Raw genomic sequence first — 26,207 nt, forward strand, 5'->3', positions numbered from 1 at the left:
TGTACATCTGGTTGTCTTGGATACACGTACATCGACTTTTGGAGCCTGCTGGTTCGCCCCATGAAATTAAACGGCCGTAAAATAAACAGCAGCTTTATCAGATGACCTTAATGCTATGATATGCTTAATGCTATGACGCTGGTGCGACACGTGGTAACTGGAATTGAACTTAAAAAAGTGCATAGTGATGAATTTTTGGAAAAAGAGCCTTTCCCTCCCGAACGCCTACTGCATCGGGAAAACCGAAATGGAATGTCTGGACTCGATCAAATACTTAGGCGTAATCCTCACTCACGACCGTTCCTGGGTGAAACACACACGGGGAATATGTGGACAAGCTAGCAAAACGTTAGGATTTATTAGAAGAGTACTGGTTAAATATGATGAAAAGGTCAAAGAAAAATGTTATCTGTCGCTGTTTAGGCCTCGTTTTGAACAAGCTGGTGGTATACGGCCTAGTCACAAAGTTGGATTAATTGCTAAATTCGATCGCGTGCAGCGTAGAGGAGCTAGATTTGTGAAACGTTGTTATAGTATCGTATACAAAATATTAGAGGAGCTAGACTGGGAATCACGCGAAGGTTTAATTACAGATTAAATCTTTCGCATAAATTTGAAGGAGTCGCTTTAGCAGCGAAGTTTAAAATGTATTATTGCCCCTTCGTACTACGGTAGGAGATATCATGACAGTAAAGTTAGAGAGATAAAATGTAGAACAGATAAAATTAGCATGTCATTTTTCCACTAACGATAAGTGATCAGAAGAGCATTGTCCGACCGCTGTATTGGTAAAAATATTCGGGTTAAAATTAGGCTGGTTCGTATTCACCCTCTGCCACACACCCTAGCCGTGACTTGTAGGATACCAAAAAAAAACAAATAAATATCGTGTTCTCGAACTGATAGTTATCGTTTTCTCGACTTTCCTTCTTCACCACCCAAAACTACCACTGCTATCTATGATTGCCCGGCAATTCGATTTTTTCATATATCATTCGTTGATATCGTGCGTGAGTTATTACCGATTAAACTATTGTAAAATGGAAAAGAATCCTAAAGACGATGATGTGTTCTCGGCGGTTATTGCAGGTCGTTGACGTTCTTTCGTTCGCAGATTGCAGTTTTATACGAAGGGTGTTAGAAATAAATGAAGAATGCGGAGTTATGAAAAATTGGAATAAAAAATGAGGAACGAAAGGGCTTAAAATGCAAAATAGGTCAGATCAAATGCAACCACCCCCAATCGGTCAAATATTCTGGTGGTATTCTTGCATCAAATCTTTCGTGGGGCACACAGGAAGGCTCGCTAGGCGAATGGAAGGGAGACTTGAGCAACAGACAACTGAGACTGTTTTCCTAATTCCCAGACAAATCTCTCCGCTAGATTTGAAATAAGAAAAAAAATGTCTCATTAGCCTGAGTCATAGGACTCAGCTTCAGGCTAGCTCTCGAGCATATTCTATCGTCTTTGTAAGTTTTAAAATTCATATAGAGCCTGTCCGATCAAAAGTGGAAACTACAAACTGGTAGTAAGTGAAGCCATGGCAAGTGATGTGAGCAAAAACTTCGTGGTGTGTCCTAAATAGTTTTATGTTGAATGTGACGATGCAAGTAGCAGAACTAGAACAACCACAAATCGCTGTAATCAAACTGCAACTGTTTTATGCAATATCAACAAACCTCTGATTCCCAGCGGAATTCTATAATCAGCATGGAGTTGTTAGGCGGATGGAATATTTGATTATAAGATGTCCATTCTTCCTTGTCATATAAACTAAAAAAATTCGTTTCTCTAAATGGAAAGAACTCGCCACCACCTTGCCCGACCAAATGAAAGAAAGTTTTTCCAGGAAATATAGAATTTCAATGGGTTGATGAGAAGGATTTTTTTAAATAAAAACGCATATTTATAATCACAGTTCTAATAGAAAACGACCCTCGAATTGTGGAACGACTCTCAAATTAACTGTGCCCACGCCATTTCGATCGCGTGAGGCGAGTCCGAGTTGACGGAGAGTTGAAAGTGGAAATCAGGATTTCGGGGAGGAAGGACGTAAAGACGAGTTCCGTTCAAGTTTTTAAGGTTTCCTAATTTTTATTTCTCAAACTATTTACACCATAAAGTTGAAACTTCTGTTTCTTCTCAGCGTTATCTCCCTGTGGTTGGGCACATTTTTTTACAACGTCGATGCTGTGATTCGATGACCGTCGAGAATGCTTATGTAGTGGTCCCTTTTGCCCATTGAAAAAAACCTGATGGTCGTTGTCGCGCGATGCACATTTTTCACATCCATTACACCATCGCCGCATTCCTCACTCGATTGGCGATGAATTGCCGATGTTTGCAAATTATCGAATAATGGAGGTGAAAAAAATAGATGACTCGTAGTTCAAACCAAACGACACGTTGTTTTGGCCATTGAAAACACTTATCATTATACTGACAGCTTTGCAAACCCACTGCACTGTACGGTTTGATCGTACAATTATCTAGGCAGGAAGACTTGCATAATGTTCCGTCTTATTTCGTCCTAAGCAATGGTTCATTCCCAAAAACACTAATTACTTACCAAGAATGGAACATACATGCTCTGGATTATATGTTTCAAAAATGCTTTCTATAAAATGAAAAAGTCCATTATTCTAATGAGATCAATGCCTGAAATTGTATCCCGAGGCCATTTAAAATTGGAGCTTCCCTGTTGGTCTAGGAAAAAAATTGTTTCAGTATGTAAACGCAGCTTAATCTCAGTAATTCATCTCTTAAAATGATCTCGTGAACTCTTTTGGCGTCATTTCTACGTAGTCTTCTTTGTTTACCTCTGGGTGGTTCTATCATCACTTTATGCTACTTTGTATATCCCAATTTGTACATGCCCTTGGATGACCGCTTCACCCTCTCCCCTCCCTCAGTCTCTTCAGTCAATCATAAATTGCTCCAATTTCTACCATCCTTTTCTCATCCTCCTCTATGCAGGTCCTTCCGGCGTGATGGTTTGTTTTTGGTCTAGCTTTAAGGGCCTCCATACCAATTTTGCGAGGAGGTTTTCGGGTAAAAGTAAAATTGGTTCATATGTTAAGGTTACTCGACCAATTAGACCTTTTTTGTAACAACGGTCGAGAAATATTACAGAGCTCTTTTGACAACTACTCAGCCAGTCTTTGCATATGGGAATAGCCGTAGGGGAAGTAAATAGGATGGGAGAGCCAAGTCAATCATACTCCATCAAGAAGAAATGTGGTTGCCGAAGATGATCTGACGTGTGGAGGCGCTCATGGTTTTAGAATAAATGCATTTAGCGTTTTAGAATAAATGTCTCGTGCCTAAGAAGAACTTCTGTTAAAATATTCGAAGGAGCTTCCCAGTAAAGTAGGTCCTGGAGCAATGGGACGCACTGGCAAGCAGCGAAGGTGTAATTTCTTAGACGAGAGCAAATGGCGCCTTTCGATTTTCGAAGCGACGTTTGAAAATGACTGGAAATTTAATTAGTGTAATTTGGAATTACCGAGGTAGAACACGGATCATACCGAGTACGGACCATACTCTATCTGAACTGCTGGCGCCAAATACAATGCTTTCCTTGTCCGATTAAAATATCCTATAATTAGAGCCGGTTGTAGAATCTTCTCAGTCTTCGTTTTCTATCGAAGCGTGAGAAGAATTGTACTCTTTGGCGTCTTGTGTGAAGCTGTCGTTTGAATCGTTGTTTACAGAAACTAATAAATCTTACTCATAATAGATTATGTTACTGCCACCCATCCCAAAGTTTATTTGAAATGGATATGTAAAAGTTAATATTTTTTGTTGTCCTAGAATTAGGGCGACATCGTGGAAGCATTACCTAAACGCAGTCACCAGACATTAGCGATCGGAAAATCTGTTTACTCTCCACTTAGTTCTTCCCACAGTTAAGGTTTTCATTTCTCCGTGACTCGTCGCCTTAACATTTCGTTCTCCGTTTCTTGCATTCTAGCCTTAGTGGGAAAATTGGTGAGGGCATTGGAAAAAAAGTTGCCTTGGGTAAAGAAGCTACCTAGATGATATTACCGATATATACTTTTATATTGAGCATAGGAGCTGGGGAAACCAGGGTGTCTCCACGTGCTGGGAGGGGTTGAGGAAGAGGCGAGTGGGAAAACCGAAGCTCTTGAGGGTAGGAGAAAACACGAGTAAAAGTGTCGGGTGGAGACTGAAGTCTCTTAGAGGAAGAGGGATAGACGGAGTACGGTTGCGGACCAGGCGGTTGCGATGAGATGGTCTTTTCCTCTTATCTGGGTTCCTTATGACGTCCATCGTCCCGTCTCCCCTCCTATAGTTTTTATGGTGTCTAGTTCTTTTTCGTAGTAGGATTTGTTATGTGGGATGTTGAAGAGTCTGTGTAGCATCGAGTAGAAGCTGGCTAGTTTGTGTACAATAGGGTGCAGGGAGTCATGTGGTGTAATTTGGTCTGTGGATCTGGGCTTCCTGTAAATTGAGAACTGGTGTGTTGAGCCCTCTCTTCTGATGGTTAGATCTAGGAGGTTAATCGAGTGATTCTGTTCTGGTTCCATAGTAAAAGTTTTGTCCTTGTGTGCCGAGTTTAAAAATGAAACAAAGTTGTCGAGTTCGTTACTTTCCAGCAGCCAAGAATGTCATCTACTTATCGGAACCAGTATATTACATCTTCGGTCAAGTTTTTGGCCGGGTTGAAGACTGTGTTTTCCAAATTATCCATAAATATTTCCGCCAATAGAGGTGAGAGGGGAGAACCCATGGCCAGGCCTTCCGGTTGTTTGTTTACATTATTATTGAACGTTAGGTAATCTTGCTCTACACCTAGGTTCATGAGTGAGTATATTAGATGGACTCTTTCTTTGGGAGCCTCTGTGCGTTGTAGAATGTATTTTGCCTGTTTGAGTGGCTTCAAAATCGGAGATGAACGAGTATAAGTTTGAAACGTCAAAAGAGATTAGTTTACAATTGGTGGGGATATTTATATTTTTGATTTTTTTCGGTTAGAATGATGGCATTAAATATCGGTTATATGATGGCTTGTTTTGCTTTGAAATTAATTATTATTCGACTTACATGGTAAAGTTCGAAAGCTAGTTAATATGTTGCGGTGTCAGTGTTGGATACTACCGGTCTGATCGGTATGTTGGTTTTTTGGAGCTTCGGTAGTCCATAAATCTGGGTTTTTGCGGGTTCGTTGAAATTAGTCTGTACGGGGAAGGCAACCTCTTGGCCTCCCATTCATGAAGAGGCCTGTATTTTGTACCTCAATTCCATCTGACGCTCGAGCGTCTCCATTCCACGTATTTAGCTTGCAAAAATCTGCATTTGTACAGTTCCGCAATTCCTATTGCTTTATTTAATCAACTAATTGAATTTTGTGAACTAATTTCCTTCAGCTATCTACCTCGGCGGTTAATTTTAATGGTACATATGGATAGCATGCAAAGAAAAGATTGATAAACACTTTGAAATGGAGCGTATTTTTGCATGGCTCAAAAACACGAGCGTGAAGGCAAAGGGTACAGGCATAGATTGGAGCTTGTAAAGATGTGTGGATAAGAATGGAGGAAGCAAAATGGACGAAAAGGAAGACAAAATGAGGAAATACGAAAACTGCTAGGTGAGGAGAGAGTTTTATTTGGAGAAATTCAACGAAGCGAGGATAACTGGGTGCATAGCATTGTGATTGTCGATGGGATGTTGAAGAATCTTGTATTTGAGGGAGAGAAAAGAAATAGTGTTTTGGACGGAATGAAGAGAGGAGGGAGAAAATATGTGTAATTGAAAAATATTTTACTTCATGCATGGTGTTTTCTGTTTTTAGTGCCATGTTTTAGAGGCACAGCAGTGTTTCCCGATGGATGCATCAAAAATCAACCTTGACCTGTTGACCACTGCTGATAATTATCTATTGAATGCTGAAGGTTTTGGTGATATTATTTGTTTGCTTCAACTGCTGAAAGTGTCTCGATGATAACTCTGAACGTGTAGAAATGAAAGATCTTCCGAGTTGATTCGATCTATGTACGAGTACGATGCAATTCATGCATCACGGCCTCGCAACCCCGCGTGAAAATCCCCTTCATTTTCGTTCCTCACTTCCCCTCCGTCGCTTCTCCCCCCTAAATCCGCTCGCTTCCTCTTTCCCGTATCTGCGAGCGGCGCGACGGTCGCTATAAAGCCCTCATTATCGAGAGTGCCTCTCGATAGAACGGTTGTCGCTGTTGCAAGTGCAGCCCGATCGTACGCATCGCCCTGGAGAACGCCGGCTGAGTGAGAGTGGCATCGTGTTCGAACCGCCAGTAGTTCACCCCTTCCCCAATTGTTTATATTTCTCGCTCCCCCTCCCTGAGGCCCGGAGTCCCGTTTCTCTTTCTCGGTCGTGCCTTCATTCGCATTCTCGAGACTTCCAAGAGCTTCAAGTGGGAAGAGAGATCAACGCGCGGTGAGTTTGCAGACGGACATACTATTGAGTCGCCGGCTCACAGTGGACGTAGCTCAGCACAGAAGTGGGGTAGAATGGGCGAAGGCAGCGCGGACGGATGAATGGCTTCTCCTACGGAAATCGGTAGACCAGCTCAAGTTGAAGTGGAGTTTTTGGATAAATTCCATGAACAAGAATCCAGCAGTTTGAAATTAAATGGAACTTGAGCCTTCGCACAGCACGGAGGGAACCTATCCTCTACGCGAAGACCTTCCGTGGAAATACTACTGTCGCAAAGTCACTCTTGGTCCTTGCTTCCCTTCTGCTATGCCGTCCTACGTCCAGTGTGCTCCGGTTAAATGGATTTATTTTACTCGCCGAAGCCTGCCATTTCATTGATAATTGTGGAGATACTCGTTGAGGGTTATCGAAAGAGTGAACGTCGTTCTCCTCGACGGGTTCACAGCGGTCAGTGGGGTTAGAGACTTTTCCCTCTTTTGGCACGATAATGGGTGGAGCTCAAGGTTGACTTGTTGGGGGATAAAGGCGACAAAATAGTAATCAAGCCACTGAGCATCTATATGACCCCTGACCCGTAGGGCACATCGCTCGTCCGTAATCCTTTCGCCTTGGTTATCTTCTATTTGCCGTCGTCGAAAACTAATTTCCCTTGCGGTACAGAGAGATGTGTGTTACTGAGTATTTTTATGAGACGTGCGTCCCTAGTCGACTCATCTCACTGTTCCTATTCCGTGCCTTTTACTATTATTAAATATTGTCAAGTGAAAGTTTTCATGTAAGACCTTTCATTTCTGTATTTTTCCGAACCGTCAGTCCATCGCTATGCTGCTAATGTTTCCAGTATGGTGGAAAACTAATCTTTCAAACGGTAGAAAATTTTTTTGTCGGGACGAAAATGTTTTGATTGCTTCAAATGCTCCACCGTTCGCTCTTAATCTCAATCCATGCGGTCAGTTCTGTCTAAGATATGTGTCATCATTGAGTTAAAGTGTCCCCAACGTTGGATATCTTTAGGGACAAAAAGAATTAAATCACTTATGATTACAAGATTTCTAGGGCGAATGCCAAGAAGGAATTACGTAAGGGGTTATGCAAATTCAAAAGGAAAAGATTAGCAAAAAATTTGAAAGAATTTTGGCCGTACATTTGAGAGGTTTTGGGAAATAAGTCAACAGTTAATTCCCTTAAAAATGATCAATCGAAAGAGTAACCAGCAGTTTGGAAAAGGGTGACTTGTTAATTTCTTTATTTCAAAGCGTATTTGCTAATTTCTCGCCGAATGTCTCCGATAGCTTACCAAATCGTGCTGGCCAACCGATGCCCAAAATTGAAATCTCATATAATGGAATAGGACGTTTGCTGAGAAATATTAAGCCTAATAAATCCTCCGGGTCCGATGAAATACCCGCTCTTATATTTAAGGATCTAGCTTCGGAAACTGAGCCGTATCTAGAAATCATATTTAAGAATTCGCTGGTAGATCACAAGGTTCCCAGAGATTGGAAAACAGCTAACGTAACCACAATATTTAACCACCGAGACAAGAAGGAACTGAGCAATTACAGACCTATTTCCCTAGAATCCATTTCATGTAAGGTTGCGGAATATATAGTCGCTAGTTCGATCGTGAGAGGTCTCGATAATCTGGAGTTACTATTGAAAAATCAGCGCGGTTTCCGAAAGGGTAGATCCTGTGAGACACAACTTACGCTTTTTGATCGTGATATTCTTACTTAGGTAGAGAGCAATGTTCCAATGGAAGCAGTTTTTCTAGGTTTGAATAAAGCCTTTGACAAAGTACCGCATAGTCAACTACTCACAAAGCTATAAGTTTGTGTCATAGGTAAAAATATCCTGGGTAGGATGAAGGACTTTCTGAATGTTCGGGTATGACCATTCAAAAAAGGTCGGGTCGGATCACTCACGGAGCGAAGGTTTGATTACAGATTAAATCTTTTACATAAATTGTAAGTATGTCTCTTCAAAAATGATGTTGAAAATATCATTATCCCCATCGTAATACGGTAGGAGAGATCATGGCAGTAAAGTTAGAGGTTAAGCGGAGGCAAATAGATTTAAGATGTCATTTTTTTCCACGAACTATAAGGGATCAGGATAACATCGTCCGATCGTATTGGGGTAAAATGTTACCGGGTCAAAATTAGTCTGGTGTATATTCACCCCTTGCCACACACCTAGCGGTGGCTTGCAAGGTACTAAAATATAATCGTGCGTTTTTTTCTTCTGGCAAACGGTGCGAACGGAGACTGTTACCGCCATTCTAGGACCTAAGTTTTTCAAACTATGGAGGTCGTGGAAATATGGCAATCCGGAGAAAAAAACCATTGTGTCACACGTCATGACCGCAAACAAAGAACATCTCTCTCTTCACGTCGCTTTCATGTGATTTGGCCATGTCGCAACCGGGAGGACCTTGACGGAGTTGAATCAACTCGAATTCTTCCGTCGTCGTCGTAGAAGTTGTATTTGGTGAAATATTTGTGCGTCCTAGGTTTTCAAATTTTGAAATTTTATCTTCTCCCCCGCCGACGTGATATTTAACAAATTGGAGATGTTGAATGTAGTTCCTAGAGTTTCATGGTTGCGCTCGTTTTTTATCCGTGACGCATCATAGGCATCTTCCTATCAGCCGGTTTACCGCGAGTGTGAGAACAAATTTGTTCAGTGTACCGTTGGCTGAAAAGTTCGGTGATCATTTTTTTGATGACCTACAAGCTTCAGTCTGGGATCGGGGCATAAGATTTGTAGGTTGCCCATTTTCAAAAGCGTAAAAAGAAGGTAATAGTATTACCTGATGTCAAAGATACGTATTGCCATCTATCGTGAAAATGAATTTAGTTAACATAATTTTTTTGCAGTGCATATATACGTACATATCTCAGATGCATGTAAAATGATACGCGTCGTACCGCAGTTTAATAAAATTATGTAACATTTGTAACATTTTATCTTTAGATTTCATTTACGAGCGTTGGGCTATTGACCACAGGGCCAAGGCACGATTCCCGAATATGTCTCTGGGCACCCTCAGCTCCACCCTAGCTATGTGATTTTTCTGGGACAGAGATCATCCTGGGAAATCACAGGTGGCACAGGGAAAGGAACAGGCCTCCCTATCCTGATGTGTGAATTTCACACGCCGTCGGGCTTATTACCAAGTGACCCCCCCCCCCCTAACCCATCAAATCAAACCTTGGGTTGATTACAGTGGTTATCTATCATGCTATTTTGATGGTGCTCATCTTAAAAACACTATTGAGGAAGGCAACGGGAAACCACCTCAGTCATTTATCCCAAGCAATGATGATGGACGGGAGTAAGGCAGTAAAAATGCATGGAGAGCATTTTGATTGGCGACGGAATGCTGAAGACCGATGGTGGGGAGGACACGAAGCGTGCAAGCTCTAAGGGAAGGAATAGGCTGGGGTCGCTGGGTGGAATTAAGGGAGATAGAATGTCAATGCAACAATGTCAGAGTGTAAAAATCATTCGTCTTGACCGGGATAGATTCCGGTCAAGGCGAATGGTTTTTACACTCCGAAATTATTGCATTGAAATGCACGTTAGCATAAGATATTCATAGTGAATTAACCAACTCACAGACTATGTAATTAATAAACTTCAGAGACGACTTATGACGTGAAACCCAGGCAGGACTCCAATCGAAAATGAGAATCTTTGATTTTGAGCCATTTGTATGTATTTCTCACCTTATGTGGGTTTTTAGTCATTCTATTAATTTAAATTGATATTAAAATAAACAAAATCAATCTGAAGAATGATCTGGTATTTTCCCGGCGAATAATGTTTTCCAAGATTATTCGGGTCTCCCACCGGGTCCACGTTCGTAGGTTTGCCGACGTTTCGATGGACGACTCGGCCATCGAAACGTCGGCAAACCTACGAACGTGGACCCGGTGGGAGACCCGAATAATCTTGGAAAAATCAATCTGATATCTTCTCCACGTATTGTTTTGATGTATGATTAAAATAATATCATAACTAACAACCACTCCATCATGAGTCATTCACTGCACTATAATTACTTATTATTATTTCAACACTTTGCAAATAATACAACACATTCATTCTTTTCCTGATTCCTAGTTTTTTCAGGAGGTATTTTCGATACCTATTTAACATGTATATTGTTACTAAATGCATATATATTTTAAAGTAAAGTTCAAATTATCTTCCAATGGCACCATACAGAATGGCAATATGTTCGCCTCTCTTTTTCGAGGGTTGTGATAATCCAGTGGGTAGAACGTTTGAATACCGATCTTAGACCCCGTATGCGATTCCAGGGTATTCCTGTAGGCACTCTCAGCTACCCTTAAACTGTGTGATTTTTCGGGTACCAGTTCTAACTGGGAAACCATGGGTGGTGCAGGGATAGGAACTGGTCACACTACCCTGGTGTTTGCATTTCTCGTGCTGTTGGGCTTTATAGTATTAGCTTCACATGTTAAACTGACCATCTGACGGGTAACAGTGAGGATAACTTATTCAAATGGTCACAGCTTTCATCTGTTTGCATGAAACTAAAAAACTTATTTCTTTATCCATATTCGTTGTATGTATCATATAGTGCGAATTTTATCGTTTATCAGTGTACCTATAGTTTTACGTTAAACGACGTTTACGTTAAACGTACGTTTTACGCTAAACATACGAGACGTGTACACATATGTCAGCTTTGTCTATCGCTTAAGTGGTATGTGTACTGTAATTATCTCGTACAAACATCTCTCCTGCGTCAATAAATAAGATAATGAATTATGTAAATAATACGACATTAAACTCTCATTGAGGAGGTTATGTCTTCGCGACCAGCAATCCTTCTACGTTTGTACAAGTGAAAGTGGAATTTTTTACTTTCATTTTAAATCTGAAACCTTAATTCGTATTAATCATTGCGTAACTTTTTTCCGTCCTTTAAGAAGCTGAGCACCTTCGTTACACTTCAAATACAGCCGAGAAACTCGTGTCACTTTTTTTTCTCCTCCATTCATTCTCCTCGACCCGTTTCGCAAATACTCGTCCTCCTCTCCGTCACCGTATTCTCCGAAGTGAATCGAGGTATGAAACGTTGCCGTTGCCCACGCCTGGTTCGCTGTTTCCCCTTTTCCTTGTGCAGATCGTGAACGATGGAGTCACCTTCCTCCGTTCGGTGCGTAACCACTTAGCAAGTTGAACCAAGGCGGGATTATCTTCCTAGGCAGGTGCATTGATTCAGGAAGGAAATGCCGATTATCTAGTACTCTGTTCACCATGTGCCAAGTTATAGTGATTTATCGTGTGGTATAACACACTTTTGCGTGACAATATTGAAGATGAAATTTCAATCTGATTATAAGCTATTTTTTTTAACGAAAGAAAGGAAAACTAGTGTCTAACTATAGAAAAACAGTTTTTGACTATACACATTTAAGATGTGTAAAATGTAGACTATATATGTGTTTTTTGCATTGATTATTATAATTAATCTCAACATGATATTGCATAAATTTTTCATAACCTACGTCAGTATCGAGGTAAGCATTCAGATTAGTCTAAGCCTTTTAAACATTTAGAATGAGCTTTTAAACAAATCCAATCATCGTAGCAACTAGTCTTTAATCACTGAACAAAGAATCTTAGTATTTTTTGTACAAAAACTTTTTAATACTACAGGTTTCGACCCACAGGCGTCATCATCAGGCAAAAATATTGTTAAAAATGTATTTTAACTTACCCCATAAATTTCAGGTTGTTTAAATCATCCCTCAAATATTTAAATAGTTTTACGACAAGAAATCTTAATATTTTACTGTCCCTTTCAGTATAATACATTGATATTTCATACCTATTCCTCTTTCTTAGTTTGGGACTTTGATCATAAATATTTTTTTTCTTTTTATAAGAAATGCTGGCGTAATTAAAGAGGTGCTGCTTGATTGTTTTCGCCATTATCATCGATAACCCACGAAGAATATTCAGTCATAGCTCTCATTGCTGTGCTGTTTCTTGCCAATGTTTTCATTCTTTTCTACCGGAAACCTTTTGGTAGTTCCTGGTGCTAGCATCTCTCGTCACCTACCTTGTCTAATTTATCATTTGCCTTTCTCTTTCGTTTCTATTTAATCTATTGCCTTCAATAAATCATGCCCCGGGATGTACCGAATTATCTTCTTTATTTTTGGGTCCTCCTTATGCTTCTCTAGTTATCCACTCGTGTGGTTTCGCTCAGTGTCTTCCTTTGTTACCCTATACATTTGATTTTCATTTTTCTGTTGTAGTACCGCAGTTCATCGATTGTGATCGTCTTTTCTTCTGCTGCACCCTTCGTCCATACCTCTCAACCGTAGAAAAATGTCCGCTTTTAAGCTTCAGTAGACCGCTTCCTCATGTCTGGATTAGTACTTTTTTTATTTGACAATATTTTTATATGGATCACGAATAAAATGACGAGGTGATAACTTAGCCTGGAATAAGGAAAAAATTCATAAATATATATATATATATATATATATATATATATATATATATATACATATATTTGGCGGGATTTCGTGTTTGAATGTATATATACATACATATATATATACATATATATATACATATATACATACATATATACATATATATATATACATACATATATATATATACATATATATATACACACATATATACATATATATATATATATACTATATACTACATATTTTAGTGGTTAAAATTGAAATAATGTCAATACAGTATTTCTTTTTGAACTAAAAACACCTATTTAAGTAGAAATTATATTTGAAATACCCTTTTACCCTTTCATGCGCTGATTCTTATAGAAATTGTCGTTTTGAACCAGACAAATCAGTACTATTTTTTTAAATTCCTTCTGGTGATGAAGGTTTAAATCTACCTATCTTTTTGTTAATCTGTTTTTGGCCTCAAGAGGTGGTCGAACATCACTGCGCATTGGTAGCTTGGTGAGAACGGAGTATCACTTCTGGAACATCGTCGCTGAACTGATTCGGGGGTGAACGCAGGATGAACGTGAGGATGTAACGATTGCGTGAGCACGTTTTTTCAGCAGCGTCTGTTAGCGCACGTGATGAAACGTCCTGGAGGTGCCTCTGAGAAAGGGGAAGTACCCACCCTTTGAGGAAAAATGAAATTGCTTTGGCCTGGAGGTGGTCGCCCTCATTTCATGTTTTTTGTTGCATTGGTTGCCATTTTTCCTCTTCATGACCTGGTTGTAATCAGTAGTTGGGTTTGAGGAGTTTCGACTGCAATGAACTCGCACAACCGCGCATTTCCCTTTGCGGCTGGCTCGGATAATGTCCATTCGGTCAATTAAACCCACCTAACTATTACAATTAGCTTTAACATCTTGTCTGTTACTTAGTGAGGCGGCTGCAAAGGCGTCTTACCCTATTTGGGGCGGTCATTTGAGTGATGGTGTCACGCTGAAAACACTATTGAGGAAGGCAACGGGAAACCACCTCAATTATCTCTTCCTTGATAATATGGGCGGAAACAAAGAGATCTTGCGGTTCTCACACGTAAAAATGCTTAACGTGCTTTTGGCAGATGTTTTCAAAAGATTAGAAAATAAATAATAGAAAAAGGGCTCGTAGTACAAACCGTTGAACATCTTCACAATTAAATATGCCTGTCTATGGGTGATCGGTACTCTTTCTAGGTCATTGTTTCTGAAATACACTGTCGGGACCACTTATAATAATGCTCGAGGAATTACGTGTGTGATAAATGGTGTCTACTGGTGATACATTTTTTTCACTCTTTCATAGATAAAGTGGTCTATATTGAGTAGTACATTTTCTTCACTCTTTCTTAGATAAGTGTTGTCTACGGATTAATACATTTTCTTCACTTTTTCTTATATACCTTTTTAAACTCAACGGTTGACAGTTCGCATTTCCTTGTAACATATGCATAGTAGTTGGGATATCAGAAGAAGAAATACGTAAGGTAAAAAAGCTTTCACATGGAGGAAGGAATTCATGACAGGAATGTCGAGTAAGGATGTTTAGAAACGGCTCGCCAAAATCTGATATGGAGCGTGTTTTTGCACGGCGCGGAAACATGGCCGTTGAGGCAAGATCATAGGCGTGGATTGGACGCTTTCCCGAGTGCTTTAAGTCTAACCCCATCTTACTATTTATTCTCATTCCCGAGGAAAAACTTTAGTGACCTTAAATGTTACCTCATAATAAGTCTTTGTTTCGTTTCGCATCGTGCAAAATATAATCTCGGGGCCGGCACATACCTGTACTTCTGCTCTTCCCTTTTTCAGGACAGGGATTATTATTTATTTAGTGCACTGCTTTGCCCGAATAACTTCCCCATAAATACTACTGCCCTACCTTAATTGTTTTATTAGATTCTATGAACCCTTAATTAATTCTATGTGAATGATTTCTGTTTTAATTGTTCACTTTCATTTTACGCCCCACGTTCCATTTGCCATATTCTAGTATATTTAGGCACAGATCACCGATCCTCTTTACTATTCCCGTATGTCGTTCGCATTTTATCTTTCTTTTCGATGCATTAGTATTACTCTAATGATATATTTTATTGGTGTTATTTCCTTACCTTTTTTGGACAATTCGTTCATCTTCTTTTATATAATCTCCCAATATTCCGTCTGAAATTTCTCCAATTCATTGCACTGATTTTTCCACCTCGTTTGTAATTAATTTTTATTTTAAACTCAATACTTTCCTTCTTTACCTCCCCTCTTTCAGTAATTTATGTCATCCTATTTTCATACCTTTCCTATTTTTTATGATGCAGCTCTAGTTAATCCCTATTAAAATATCTCTCCTGCTCTACTCTGTTTTCCTCTCCTTGTATTCACAACCTAAACTATATCAACTATGTCCTTGTAATGTTTTCTTTTAATCCAGTTAAAATCATTTTCATTATGGGTACTATCTCTATCGTTTACCCTCGTCGTCTTCCTGGACTGTGCATCTCAATCTTTTTCGAAATCCCGACTCTTTTGCCAAAGCAAGTTTAAGTCTACGATTCCCTGCCATATTAGCAAAGAATATTTTAATATTGAAAATTCATTAGACTTACAAGTGTTAATATGTGCTGTTTCTAACTTAACATTTAAAGCAATGTTTATATTTACGAGTGCATCTGGGAAATCCACTTCAAAATTCACAGCAGATATGTGTGTCAAAGACGAATTTTTCATTCCCAACATCCCGTCTGTTTCTTTGCCTTCGTTTTGATAAGAAGTGTTGAAATCTACTCTCTCAGAGATAAGTGCGTCCAAATGAAACTAAACTCGAACTACAAACATCGCGAAATTAGGACTTGAATAGCACGTCAAGAGCTGAGTCAGCATTCTTTTCGTAAAACAAATCCTGCGTCAGGAAGTCCTCGGTTATCTTCGACCTTTGCATGATTATAATGTAAATACTATTTTCGATGGTCCACGTAGAGAAAGGTAGAAAATACTCATATTTCATATATTTATCGAGTTTTCTAAGCATACGGGTGTTGACTCCAGATTTAATGGTTTTATCGCTAAAATAATCTTTAATTCCCATTATTTATACGTGAAACGGTAATCGAAACCGATCCTGACATTTGTTTGATATCGACTATTTGAATCAGCACGTTGAAGAAAATATCTTCTTTTTTTTTTAAGGTAATCTACCGGTTAAGGTAGGTTTTTCGATGGACACAACTACCAAACAAATATTTTGTGACTACTAACAAAACACAACCCTAAATTCTACTCTACACCAGGTCCCTCTTCATCTCTGAGTACTTTCTTCCGCCCTTCATCCCGTCCAACATCCCTATCCTGTTCCTTCCCTTTCCTCTTTTGCCCAACATTCTACCCTCTATCACAGTCTTCAACATCCCACTGCCGGTCAACACCCCCTTCATCCACTTTTCCTGCCTCCATAGGATTGCTCCCAACAAACCCCTCTCTTCGCCCACCATACCAAGTACTTCCTCATTTGTTTTCTTCTCTGTCCATTTCACCTTCTCCATTCTTCTCCACACCCACATTTCAAAAGCCTCCAGTCTACGTCTATCCTCCTGCTTCAATGACCACGTTTCCGCGCCGTACATAGCTACGCTCCATATCAAAGTTTTTACGAGTCTTTTCTTAACATCCTTACTCAAAGTCCCCGTCATCAACTCCCTCCTCCTCGTGAAAGCCTCTTTGCCTAGCGCAATTATTCTCCTTACGTCCCTACTACTTTGACCGTGTTGGTCCAAAACACTACCGAGATACGTAAACTGTTCTACCTGCTCTAGTTTTTGCCCTCCTATTTTAATGTTAAGCTTGCCCTTTTTCTTTCTAGAAAATCGCATAACCTTTGTTTTATTAATGTTGATTCTCATCCCATACCTGTCGCACTGAATTTCCAATTCACTCAGCAATGCTTGCAGCCCCTTGGCTGACTGACAAACTAAAGCTTGGTCATCAGCAAACCTAACTGATTTTACGAATTCCCCGCCCACTTTCATTCCTACCTCTAGTTCTTCCCATGCCTCTTTGATCATTTCCTCTGCATACAGGTTGAACAGCAACGGTGATAATGGGCAACCCTGCCTTACACCCCTTCCTAACACTGCCCATCCTGACTCCCCGTTTCCCACCCGCACCTGAGCAGTCTGAGACATGTACAGGTTGCGGATTAGCCTCCTTTCCCTCCAATCTATTCCTATCTTCTGCAATATACTCATTAGTTTTTCCCAATTCACTCTATCAAACGCTTTTTCGAAATCTACGAAGCAGGCAAATACATCCTGGTTGTATTCTATATTCCTCTCGATTAATAATCTCATTACTGCAATGGCATCACGCGTACCTCTCCCCTTCCTAAACCCAAACTGGTCATCCCCTAAGTAATCATTGGCCCTATTCTCTATCCTTTTGTTTATGACCCTGAGAACAACTTTAGCTGCGTGGGATATCAAACTAATTGTCCTATAGTCCTCACATGACGTGGCCTTCACCTTTTTCGGAATCGGAACTAAAACTGCTCTCACAAAGTCTTCCGGCCAGATTCCCTCCTCATAAATGCTACGGATCAGCCCATATAGCCTCTTCCTCCCACATTTTCCTAAGCATTTTAAAAGTTCCACGGGAATGTTATCTACCCCCCACGGCCTTATTTAGTTTCATCTCCCTTAATGCCCTTTCTATCTCATTGTCTAGTATGCCTGGACCTAAGCTGTCTTCCTCTACGTCATTTTCTTTTTCAATGTCTAACTGTGTTGGTCTGAGTTCTTTACTATACAGTTCTTCTATATACTCCAATATCTTCTACCTATGGGATAATATAATGATTAAAAAACTTAATGACTTTCAATTCATGTGAGATAAAAACAAATTAATGCATGCGATCTTACTTTTTTATGGAAGGGTTAACAATTGTTTAAATGTTTGCATTTGACGTTGTTTTGCTGATGGTTATTCTATTATGAATTGTATTGTTTTCTTGGGATTAGATCTACGTAAGTGCTATTAACTTCTAATTCTAAGCCGCTGGGGGAGAACAATTCTTCAAGACCGAAGCATGTATCAGTATAAAAGACCGAATTGTGTCATAAGGCTTCTTGGAGACAGACCAGACAGATTTTACCTTGCTCGGATTAATCCTGCCCTAATTACATTTGACTTCAGCTTCACGTGATAGGATCACCCAAATTAATCCCTGAGAATTTTTATCAGGAAATAATTTAGTTCTGAAAATAATCTTTAAATTACTTCAAACTTTGACGCGTGAAAGATTTGAGTGTTTTCCTTTAGTTTTAAGTTTTTCAAATTTAAATGTGTGTTTTTAAGGGATAACCTTAACATACGTCTTGGGGGAGAACAGTAGTAACAGTTCTTTCGAGTGATGACCCGAACTTTGTCATGAAACCCTGCTTTTTCTATCGATGTTTCCGTTGTTACGACACGAAATTTCTGAAGTTTTTAATCTGGATACTAGTGTACTTTTCGGTGATTGATTTTAAGCGCTGATGGCAAAATTTCCCCCAAATATTTGATGAGAGACTCGACGAACCTATAATATACGTATGCCGGAGTAATGGGTCTCTTCTATGTCATAACTTCATGTTTGTGAATATAACTTTTATGGAACCCTAAATGTAACGGCGAGTTAGCGAAAACATCCCAGAAAAGTTTAAGGACAAAGAAAACTCTCATTTACATTCGAGAAATATATTTTCTCAAACGGGATTTTAGCCTGGATAATCACTGACATTGACCGCCTTGCTGTAATCAGACACGTTACGCCCCGACTCACACCTTGTGAGCAACAGAAGCTGCGTGGTCCAACTCTCGACTGGTTCCAACCTTCGACTCACCTGCAATGTGCGTTCAAGGTCTTCATGTCTCCTTATTACTATGTGACAAACTAATAAGATCACTTAGTTGAAAAATCTGTTGCTTCTCAGCATAATCTCCGTGTATTTTTCATAAAGTTGACTGCATGACTACAGTTTTCCATTTTTACGTGGTAATTTCATGATGCATGTAACATTTTTTATTCACAAACGTCTCGCAGAGCGGCGCATTGAAAAATGGGACGGATTGCTTCATCTCAATCGTAGAACCTCACACAAAAAGGAAGTGAATGAAATTCAATCTTTAGTCCTGATGTTTTTTGGGCTTTGTCGGGCCTTTACTAAACTCTTATCGTGTCGTTCATAGGTGCCAAGCGTGTACATTAACCGGCTTCGCTCTTATCACACCATTAATTATCGTGTTCTCCACTAACCATCTAAAGATGAGCTGTCGTAACAAACAAGGTGAGAAGTTCCTCAATTATAACAATTGCCCGAGACAACAGACTCAGCTAAATTCAACAATCGTTTCTCTTTAGGTCGTAAATGGGATTCTGTTATCTTTCCATAAAGGAGCGCTGCTTATTTTTCGGCCTCAACTCATCGTTAGGTTGCGTGTGTTGGCTTTTGTTTGCGCATTTAAAAATGAGGAAATGACACCACTGTTGAAAAAGTCACGGGAAAATTAAACTTATCCATGTCCCCGTCCCCATGGGAATACACGGGAGTTGTGCATAGGTAATTATGTTACGCTGCATTGAATGGCTGAGTTTCTTTCCTCTCGCCTAGTTCAATTGCATTTTTATCTAAAACTTGCTGTCTCAGGAGCTAGTGAAGGAAAATGATAATGCAGTGATTTGATAGGTTAAGGCAAGACTTTGAGCTACTTCATGTTGTGAGATAAAATATATTGGTGGTGAGACTAGGATCGGAGGGAAAATTTTTTTTATGAAACTAATTAAATGCTTGATTAAATTAATTCAGTTTACTGAAAATGCAATAGTTTATAGTTAAAATTCAAATGGTTTAATCAAAAATAAAATAAACTCCTTTCATTTGCCGGTATCATTTTACATTATTTTAAAATGCGCAGTGCACACTGGCAGCTTTGTACAAATTTTATTTTAACCCATTAAAAAATACGTTATAATCAATTTTATGAAATAATTTGTTGCAGTTTTATCGGATAACTTCTATTCCGTAAGTTTTTTTTTACGGTGGATGATTGCGAAAAAGTTTGTGGTAACGGAAGCCATCCCTTTTTAATTTCTCTCTCCTAGTTCGTTGATGGCCTTCATCTTCTGAAATTGTCTTGAGCATAGAGTTAAATTACGGGTTAACAAACTGGTTTAAGATGATGTGTTGGTAAATCTTTCCTGAGCTCTTGAGCTTTAAGCGATTCACTTATCTAACATTTGGAGTCATTTTGATCTTATTATTCATTCTGTTAGCGGGCTTGCAATTATTTTGTCATGAGCATACTATTCGAACCCCATCGAAGGAGTTGAAAAGGAATATAATGCGTTTCCTAATTTCAGTACCTATGTTCTTATTATTCATTTACTCATGGTGTTTTCCTTTATTATTCCATTCCTCGAAATAAACATAAGGGAAAGGCTGAAGTATTTTCGAAAAGGTAAATTTAGATTGGCATTGGACATGATTTCGCCTCAAGGAAGAAGAATGATCATTTTTACTTTGCGATAAAAGACCCGTAAAATTTTAATTTGTGAGAGTGCCGTTTTATTTGATGGTAATTGATTTTTACTGGTTTGGTAGAAAACACTTTTCCATCAAGGGATCTATGAGGCGTCAATTCAAAAACTTTTTATCCCGGTGTCGGTTAAGAATTTTTTTAGCTTCTCCGTAGTTCAATGACCTTTCAAGGTTTCCCAATCCAATGAAAATTAATCTGCATAAATTCCAAGTGTCATTAAGATAAGCTCAAGGTCTTAATAAACTATTCAATGATCTCATAGCACATCTATGCTATATCTCTTGATTGATTCTTTATTGTAGGTGATTCATCTCTTTTTTTTCTTTGTTCAAGCGAACTGCGTCGAGGGTTCCGCTTCTCATAGCTAAAAGTCTATTTGCAAGCCCTACGAAAATTGTAAGCTTTAACATAAATATTTAAAATTTACATATCGTGTGACATTGGTAGGGAAGTAACAAGCAAGCAAGCGCCGATAAATTTTCACGCATCGCAATGTCAGCTCAATGCATATAACTTATGCTGGTGGGACGATGTTAATGCTCCCCTTGCAATCATGGCAGTCTCTTCAGATCGTGGAATGGCGGCAGAAATTGCCAAACATGACCGGTGGAGAGCCTTGCCCGTTATGAGAGAACCATATATTTGGCATGTGTGCTCTAAAGGCTGGTAACCTTGCACACACGCTTTCGTTACGAAACCCAAAGAGCCTTGGATGACCGAATGCACAATGGGCGGCGTTGGTCTCATGACCATCAAGGGAAGATGGAGGAGTAGTATTAGTTTTAGGGGAGGCGAACGACAGCTAAGGTAATTTGCGCCATTGGGAATGGACAGGAAAGGAGGAAAGGTGGAGAGAAACCCGGCGTCGGCACTATCCTATCCTAAACGAAAGGCGACTAGGGGTCCGCAATTTAACGCCCCACCCTCAATATAATTGTGTCAATTTGTAGTTTATTGTTAAGGTGAAGCGTCCACCTTCGACTGGATTTCATAATATCATATAAAAGAGCGCGTGTTTGGGCCTGGAACAGTCTGTAATGGACATATTACCTGTTGCTAATTTGATCCCGTCAAAACCTCACGATTTCAGAATCAGAGCAGGCTTCGGCGATTTGTTTGTAATGAATCTAGTGAAGATTTGTTAATGTCCTCATTACCTCCCCCCCCACTTAATTAGCATAGTTAACTATTTGACTGATTGGGTTGGTGTATCGTGTCCTACTGACTCCGACCTCTTGCTCTCTTAGGATATCTATCTACGCAGTACACGGGATTAATATTATGTAATAGTTGAGCTATGGGCCACGGGGGAATTGTGGCCATTAGCGGCCATCTATACCTCGTGTGGAAGTGGGAAACTGAGGATGCAGGTAAGCGGTTAGAGGAGCATACGGACGGAGATAAAATGTCGGTGAAAAATGAGTGGGACGGAGGCCTTGCCGCTCGGAAGTATAGGCTTCTCAGCTCGAACGCGGAATTCGGGGGAGAGAAATAATGTAGTGTGAGTTGAGGTACGTAGGCAAAATTGTTCTGGGGGGGGGGAGTCCTATCTCTCTACTCCAATTGATGTAATCCACTAGGTTAATTAACTAATCAGATCATAAATGCGTATGTTATATCTTGTCGACTTTCAATAAGCCTGCAATTCCCTCGTTTAATTTTTTATGTTTGGTGAATATTCGCATCTAGTACTGGTCCCTCATTCTTCAATGGTTCTTATAATTTAATTTTAATTTCTTTTTTATGACTGATGGCATCTGCATGTAATCAGTTGATTTAGTCTGAGAACCTTTGCTGCCAATGTGAAAAATATAAATACGCTAGCGGCTATGTCAGGCTTCACCGGGCCAATTTTCCCGCACAGCTATAAAAGGATATAAATCGTATTATCGGCCTATTTGCGTATGTCCCTGGGCAGTTTCTTCATCACAATGTCGTCTTTGGGCACGCGATTTTACGAACTTCGGGCAAACCTGATTTTATTTCGCCATGATGGACACTTGAATTTAGAAAAACGTACCGATGCACTTTAATAGTTAAAGTCTTAATAGAAATAATTCGAGATCATCGAATTTCGCTGTACCAGTTTACCGAAAAAATGATGCACTTTTAAAGTAATCTTTTAAAAAAATGCATGACTATCGAATGTCACAACATCTGTTTACCATATACTTACGGAGCGTCCGCTCAGCTGTCGCCATAAATCATAACATACGTTTGTAAGTTATTTGATTGCTAGAGAAGGAACGCGACAGTGTTATTCTCTCTCGTGATTGAAGTGAATGAATTTAAATCTTAATTCTCATACAAACATATACAGAATGAAGGAAGGAAGTAATTAAGGGGAATTGAAGAGTCGCTTATTGTAGTGACGGTTGCCAGGTTTAGTTTGGCTAGAAAAGGCAAGTAAGAGTGTCGTTGTACCGTTGTATCGGCTGTGTTCGTTCAAAACCAACCGTAAACGGTAGAATATCAATACTCTTACTCTTAATAATTCAATATATGTTATTGAATTATTAAGACTATATTATTGTAGTATTCACGCATATACGAGTAATATTTCCCCGGAAAAAAATTCACCATGAATTGGAAAAAAATAACTAATGTTGACTGCAGTACACTTAGCTAACCCCCTCACGATGGCATTGATTGACATTTATATTTGAGATTTAGCTAAAATGTTGTAAATAAAATATTTGACATTGTATCCATCTTATGAATTTTGTGCCTGGCGAGCAGATTTTGCTACTGCCCAAAATTTTACCGTAAGGCCTGGCAGTTATTGTTTTGCTCCATATTGTCAAATCTCGAATTTTGAATTTGAATTTGCTCGTAATATCAATGTCATTTTTCTTCATAGGCATCATTTCGTCCAGTACCTAAGACATTACACATTGCCGAGTTAAAAGTTGGGATGGTTTCATTTCAAGATATTACGTGTATCTCCCCTATCTCTGGTCACCATATATATTGCACAAATAGCGTCACACACATTTAGCGGCGAGCAGGTGCATGCTGAGATGATTGAAATTTATTCCAGGAATAGACCGAAGCATATTAAAAGTCAATTTCCGATACATTATGTCTCTTACCCATCTCGGATAATGATGCGTATCTGTTACGTCAGCTGCTATTCCACTCATGACTATAGGAAGGATGCAAACAGATGTTTGAAGATCTCCCAGGTAATTTAGTTGTTTGCTCTAAAAAGCTTCAGATATCTTATGTATCTTACCCATCTTTGATCACCATATATTACATCAATGGCGACACGCGTCTCTGTAAATTGAGATGTTTGTGGATGGGAATTACCTGGGCACTTAGGCACTCAATTTTATTAATGGTGGAAGGGTCCCTCATTCACGATTTCCGCCATCCCCCCTGCGCATATTAACTTTGTTGATCCTGTGCACGGTGGTGCTGTTATCAAATCCCGTCGGCGTATCTTCTCTCTCGATCGTTTATGAATCTCCTGCTCGCTTCTTGACTATCATTTGGTGGATTAAATTCCTCAACTGCCTGTCGGCGTCTTACGACCGTATAACGCGGAACACGCGGAGTTTTTTTACGGAGTACGGCGATGGCTTCTCGATGTTTACACTAGTGGTGCTGTTGTCTTAAATTTGCGGGCGTTGGGTAACCGCGGAGAGAGGGTAAGAGTCGGAGAGAGTGGATACTTCAGGCACGTGCGGATCACCTTATGGGTATCGTCGAACACGTTTTAGAGAGCACAAATGTCGAGTTGTTTCCGTGATTCTCGAATTAATTTATATTTTCTTTACTTGAATGCGTAGAAAGTTTTATTCCATTCTTTCGGAGCATGTGATCTCAATACATTTTCCATTATCCACGGAGGATGTTTTTCATTTCATGTCTCATGCTGAATACAATTGAATCCGTGGCCTGTGTATATGTCTGCGCTAAACATCGCCACAGACTGTGAAAAGAATAAGAATTCAGGCTTTCCTAAACGATGCTCTTTGCATATTTAATACATATCTTGATGTGCCATTTCCTAGTAGTACATTCATGAGGAATGGATTCGCCGCATGTTTGAATACGCTGAGTCTCAAAGAACACATTTTCTGGCCAATTCGTTGCTTCGTAATGTTCGAGATAGGCTCTTTTTTAAAAAAGACATTATCTAAATCATATTATAGAGTTGCCTCCTCCATAGCGTGAAATAATTAGAGACGTGCTGAAATTTTTTTGAAAATTGCATGCTCAGACCTTGGTAAAAGCAATGATAATCAAATCAACAGACTGTTAATAAATGAAAAAGAAAAACTTTGTTCCAATCCACCACTTTATTTCAGGTACGACTAGTTTCAACGCTACGGCGTCATCCTCAGGTACGTCGAAACTAGTCGTACCTGAAATAAAGTGGTGGATTGGAACAAAGTTTTTCTTTTTCGTTTATTAACAGTCTGTTGATTTGATTATCATTGCTTTTACCAAGGTCTACGGCGTCATACTCAGGTACGTAGCGTCGAAACTAGTCGTACCTGAAATAAAGTGGTGGATTGGAACAAAGTTTTTCTTTTTCATTTATTAAAATGAACTTCCACAAAGTTGAGGCTGAAACTACTGAGATAACAGACTGTTTATTGACGTCAGGTAGAGAGAGTTCAGTTCTTTGTAAATCGATGAAATTCATGTTCACATCAGGATATTCGCACGGTTTTTTAAAGAAATAAAATGTCATTTCTTGGAAACGAGGAAACGTTTTGAGCAGCGCACCACGAATTTAGATAAAGCAGTACGGCGAAAATGCGTGAAACCTTAGCTCTTCGTTTGGAGCAAGTGGAAAACCCTCGAGATCCTTTGGTGGCACAAAAATTTACACCTCTCTATCATAAATAGCCTTATGAAGCAAGCAAGCTTCATGCATTTCCCCCCGGAGGTAAAAATTGAATTGCTCGACGAGGAGAGCCACCAAAAATAAACTTGCCTGCCTCAAGTTTTCGTTATAACCTCGAGGGCTCTTTTCCTGAATAAAAAACAGAGTAGGTGATACATTATTTTATTTGTCATTGTGGTGTACTTATTATACTTTATGAATATTTGTTGTATTGTTTACGAAAACCTACATCCATCCGCTTTATAGCAGCGCGAATAAATCAGTGGCTCCTTAAAGAGTAGTCCAGCTACTTCCAAAAAGTGCGATTTCGCTCGAATAATGAAAATTCTGGGTCCAAATCAAACCTCGAACATGCTTTGCAAAATTTGTTGTTTGACTGCCGATTTTAACATTGTATTTCCGACATACTCCTCCAAAGGAACTCGAGGCCCATCCCAAAGCCCATTGGAGAATTTTAGGGCAAGCTTCGTTGTTATTTCGAGGGAAATGTGGGCTCAGTGATCAAAAGAAATAAATAATGTGTAGAGTAAATAATCAAGAAATGAATATCTTATGAAAAACGGGCAGGAAAAACGTAGCATTTAATTTTCCGTATTGCTTTTTATTATGTCCAAGCACATTCTGCAGACGTAGTCAATCTCCCATTCCTTAAGGATGTGAAAAAGTCATTTATCATAGGATAGACTAGTATATACTACCTCAGTTGTTCTTTTAAGCTGATATTACCGTGGTCCAGGTAAAAAAATTATTGCTGGTCTTTCAAACATTTCCTTCCCAGTGCAATGACACCCGTATCGCCTTTCATTAAGTAAATATATACGACTCGAAT

The 26,207-nt window shown here is 39.4% G+C and overlaps 1 protein-coding gene across 4 annotated transcripts in view; it reads left to right on the forward strand.

Moving 5' to 3' along the window:
• Window positions 1–26,207, forward strand: part of LOC139700992 (ATP-binding cassette sub-family C member 4-like) — a 133,079-nt gene that overhangs the window by 49,676 nt on the left and 57,196 nt on the right. The window contains exon 1 of one of the 4 annotated variants that reach the window (XM_071599543.1): window positions 6,219–6,440. The exons of the other annotated variants lie outside the window; for them this stretch is intronic. The gene's annotated coding sequence lies outside the window, so the exon portion shown is untranslated. Of the gene's footprint in view, window positions 1–6,218; window positions 6,441–26,207 lie in introns of those variants that run through there. 4 annotated transcript variants of the gene reach the window in all.

Source organism: Hetaerina americana, unplaced genomic scaffold, assembly GCF_022747635.1.
Source record: "Hetaerina americana unplaced genomic scaffold, ioHetAmer1.1.p SCAF_11, whole genome shotgun sequence".
NCBI classification, from domain to species: domain Eukaryota; kingdom Metazoa; phylum Arthropoda; class Insecta; order Odonata; family Calopterygidae; genus Hetaerina; species Hetaerina americana.